At 45.2% G+C, this 4,703-nt stretch overlaps 1 long non-coding RNA gene across 1 annotated transcript; it reads right to left on the bottom strand.

The window, feature by feature from the left end:
* Positions 1-1,009: 1,009 nt before the first annotated feature.
* Positions 1,010-4,041, bottom strand: LOC139037036 (uncharacterized). The gene is made up of 2 exons (XR_011489816.1): positions 3,930-4,041; positions 1,010-2,038 (listed from the first exon to the last, which is right to left on the bottom strand). It is a non-coding gene; the product is annotated as an uncharacterized lncRNA (long non-coding RNA).
* Positions 4,042-4,703: the final 662 nt, after the last annotated feature.

Below are 4,703 nucleotides of genomic sequence, written 5' to 3'. Positions count from 1 at the left end.
AGCACACACCAAATCTCACAGCTCTGGGACCTAGTACAGAAGCCATAATTTGAAAGGAACCTGGGTCAGATCACCATAGGACTTCCCAAGTGGTGCAGTGGTAGAGAATCCACCACTTCTCCTGCCAATGCAGGAGAAGCAAGATACCTAGTTTTGATCCCTGGGTCAGGAAGATCCCCTAGAGAAGGAAATGTCAACCCACTCCAGTATTCTTGCCTGGAAAATCCCATGCTCAGAAGAGCCTGGCGGGCTACAGTACATGGGGGTTGCAAAGAGTCGGATGCGACTGAGCACGCACACACACACACACACACACACACACACACACACACACACACATCCACCTGCTGATCTCAGGAAACCTCCCAGAGAGGCAGGAAGCAACTGGAACTCATCCTGGGGCCACAGACACTGGCAACAGTCACTTTGGGGGTGCTTTTTCTACCATATGGATACTGGCCCTGGCAAGTGCCATTTTGGAACCCTCTCCCTAACTTATTAGCATTGGGATCCACCCCCAACCCTCACCAGCCTGCTGGCACCAGTACTAGGATGCCTCCAGCCAAGCGATTAGCCAGATGGAGATATAGCCTTGCCCATCAGCAGACATGCTGCTTAACAACCCCTGAGCCCACAGTTGCCCCAGACCTGGCCCTTTAAAACAAACTGGTTTGATTATTGGAACAAGAGGGATTTTAGGGTCAGGTAGAGTTATTTTCATTTTCATTTGCCATCATTGACTCATGAGTGTGAGCAAACTCTGGGAGATAGTGAAGGTCAGGGAAGCCTGGTGTACTGCAGTCCATGGAGCTGCAAAGAGTCAGACACGACTCAGCCACTGAACAACGAAGAGTCATTTTAGAGTTCATTTGCTTAAGCCATAGAGCTTCAATTTCCATAACTAAATGATGGAATATTACAATCTATCTTGTATAGTTATTGTGAGAATTAGAGATAATACACACAAAACTCCAATAAGATTATTTAACATACAGTAGAAACACAAAAAATGCTTATCATTCTTTTATTTCAAAGCAAAAATGACAAAGTGATTTTTAGCGACTGATTGTGGACTCCTGGTACACTATCATGAGAATGGTATGAGTTTGTGATTTGACTCAAGATCCATGACCCAGAGCCAGTGAGAAATCTCTGCCATGGGAATAGTGACGGAAGCTGCAAACTGAGTCACGATTTACTGCACTCTTCTAGTTAGAACGCCTATCTGAAAGGAGGGAATGGTAAACGGAGAGGGTAAAAGTAAGTATAGTTCCATGAGCTCTCCTGAATCTATGAATCAATCACTGAATACGTTCAAAGAATTGACAACTGATCAACTAAAAAAAAGGATTTTACAAAAATCTGGAATAGTGTCTACTACCCACAGGCAAAGTCAGAAGGCAACTAGCTATGGAGAGGAGATGAACGTCTTAAATAAATAGGAGGTTATTTCAAAAAAAGAGAGGGAGAAATCAGTGTTAGAGTACTAGAGATGAATATTTACTGATGATTTTATAACTGATTCCCACTATACAATGTGGGACATGCTTAAAGTAGTCAGAAAAGTATTTGCAAAATACCACCTTTTGGATCAACAGAGCAGCAAATATCAAAGTAGACAGCTGACATCAGAAGCCTAATTGCTATACCTTTGCTTTCCCTTCAGAATATATTTATTGCAAATATTCTTTACACTTTTTCCTGGCATTCATAACAGAAGCATAAACAGTAGCTCACCTAAATCACTACAGTCATACCATCAGTTAATATTACAAAAGGCAGTTAAATGAGATTGTTATTACTTTTGGCTGTGCTGGTCTTCGTTGCAGCTCCGAGGCTCTTCATTGCAGCTCCGAGGCTCTTCATTGCTGCCCCGACTTTCTCTGGTTGTGGCAAATGAGGGCTACTCTTTGTTTGTGGTACACAGTGTCTTGTACTTGGTGGCTTCTCTTGTTATAAAGCAAGGGCTCTAGGGTACCCGGGCTTGGTAGTTGTGACACACATGCCTAGCTGCCCCATGGCATGTGGGATTTGGTTCCTGGACCAGAGATCAAACCCATATTCCCTGATTTGGCAGGCAGATTCTTAACCAATGCACCACCAGGAAAGCCCCACAATTATTACTTTTTTTGAAAATACACCTTTATTTTGTGGCTGTGCCTTGCAACTTGTGGGATCCTAGTTCCCCAACCAAGGATCCAACCCATGTCCTCTGTAATGGAAGCTGGGAGTCTTAACCACTGGACCTCCAGGGAAGTCCCTGCAATTATATTTTATTACAAATATTACAATAAAGAATAGATCTCTCAAAAAACATGTAATGGGTTATTAATACCATTCTAAATAAATTGACAAAATTTTAAAAAACTGTTTTATTCCTAGTATGGTAAATGTTGCTTGATAAAACCTACATAAACAAAATTATCCTTAGGGTACTACCATATCATCCAGCAATCACACTCCTGGACATATGGAGAAAACCATAATAGAAAAGGTATATGCACCCTTATAGCACCCCATGTAGATCACTGCATCTCTGTTTACAACAGCCAGGACATGGAAACAACCTGAATGTCCATCGATGGAGGAATGGATAAAGATGTGCTGGGAATTTCCTGGTTGTCCAGTGGTTAGGGCTCTGCACTTCCACTTTGGGGATCACAGGTTTAAACAAGTTGTTACTCGTGACCAAAAGAAGAAAAATTGTGTGGTACATATATACAATGGAATATTATTCAGCCATAAAAAGAATGAAATAATGCCACCTGCTTTAACATGGATGAACCTCGAGATGATCATACCAAGTGAAGTAAGTCAGAGAAAGAAAGACAAATATCATGTGATACCACTTAAAGGTGGAATCTAATTTTTTTAAATGTTACAAAGGAACTTACTTGCAAAAGAGAAACAGACTTACAGATATCAAAAACAAATTTATGGTTACCAAAGCGGAAACAGGGAGGAGGGGGTAAATCAGGAGCTTGGAAAGATAGATAACCAACAAGGATCTACTGTGTAGCATAGGAAACTCTACTCTATTCTGTGATAACCTATATGAGAAAAGAATCTAAAAAAGAATGAATCTATGTGTATGCATATTGGAATCACTTTACTGTACACCTGAAAATCAACTATATTTCAATAAATTAAAATTATCCTTAGGGTTCTCACTAATTCTTGGAGAAGGGAATGGAAACCCACTCCAGTGTTCCTGCCTGGAAAATCCCATGGACAGAGGATCCTGGAGGGCAGGCTACAGTCCATGGAGTCACAAAGAGTCAGACATGACTGAGTGACTAACACTTTGTCACTAATTCTAAGACAATATAGATAATATTGAATCAAAATATTTTAAGAATGATGAGTCAGTTCCTGGGGCAGGACTCAGGGTGACGGTGTGACAAAGAATGTTTCAGACAGGAGGAGAGGGCTCCGGGCAAAGCCCCAGGCCTCCCCCTGGTGTGGGTGTCAGGTCTCAGGTGTTTCCGATAGAGGAAGCTCAGTGCTGCGGTGTCCCCGTCTCCCAGGAGTTTCATTTCTTCCTCTCATAACCTGTGTCAGCTCCTCCTGCTAGAGTATTCACCACTTTGCCCCAGGTCTTAACTCCCAATGCCAGTCCCATTTCTGGCGCTGTCAATCCGGGTCATCAAAAGTGTTAGTCGCTCAGTCACGTCTGACTTTGTGAGCCGGTGGACTGTGACCCCGCCAGGCTCCTCTGTTCATGGAATTCTCCAGACAAGAATACTTCTCCAGGGGAATCTTCCCTCCCAGGTATCTATCAAACCTGGGTCTCCTGCATTGAAGGCGGATTCTTTACCGACCGAGACACCTGGGAAGCCCAGGGTCACCGAGGGTCCTGGTTAAAAGTCCGCACAAAGCCAGGACTGATTCTCCCCAGACCCCCAGGATCCCGATTACAGCGCCCCAACCTTTCCAGTTGCTGCTCTGTGGAGGGGGGATGGTCAGCAGACCTGGGAAGCGAGTGCGGGTCCAGGGGAGAAACGAAACTTGTCGCGGAAACGCTAAGAGGGCGGGACTATGTGGGGGTGGTTGGCCGCTGGGGCGTGGCCAGGACCTCAGAGCCTGCAGGGGATTGGTGGAGGCGTTTTGACAGACGTCTCCTCCGCAGGGGACAATATATGCGTTGCCTGTGACGGCGACGTTCCCTGGCCCCGAAAGAGTGCGCTGTCTGGGGTCGCGTAGAGCAGGGTGGCTGGTGCCGCCTGCGCGAGCGAGACGCAGCCGGTGAGGCGGAGCGCCACAGGAACTATTTGGAGGGGCCATGCTGCGGGGGGTGGTACCCCAGACTGCTGGAGACACCTACTGGAAGGAAATGCTGAAGCGGCTCTCCCCGACCTCCCTCTGGGCTGACACTAGCTTCCCACAGGAGGGAAAAGTGAAATCCGCGTCAGAATACAGCCCTCCTTCCGCTCTGTCTAGACTTTTATCTTCTGTACCAGAAAGTGACTGGCCCAGAGGGCCCTCCTTTCTTTTATTTTTTCTTTCTATTTTTGTTTTTCTTTTTTCTCATACATTAAAGTGAAAGTCGCTCAGTCGTGTTAGACTCTGATCCTATAGTCCATGGAATTCTCCAGGCCAGAATACTGAAATGGGTAGCATTTCCCTCCTCCAGGGGATCTTCGCAACCCAGGAATCGAACCCAGGTATGACACATTGCAGGCGGATTCTTTATTAGCTGTGTC

This window comes from Odocoileus virginianus, chromosome 10 (genome assembly GCF_023699985.2).
Source record: "Odocoileus virginianus isolate 20LAN1187 ecotype Illinois chromosome 10, Ovbor_1.2, whole genome shotgun sequence".
NCBI lineage: Eukaryota > Metazoa > Chordata > Mammalia > Artiodactyla > Cervidae > Odocoileus > Odocoileus virginianus.
The sequence above is the reverse complement of the archived record's forward strand: the minus strand, read 5'-3'. Positions and strand labels throughout refer to the sequence as shown.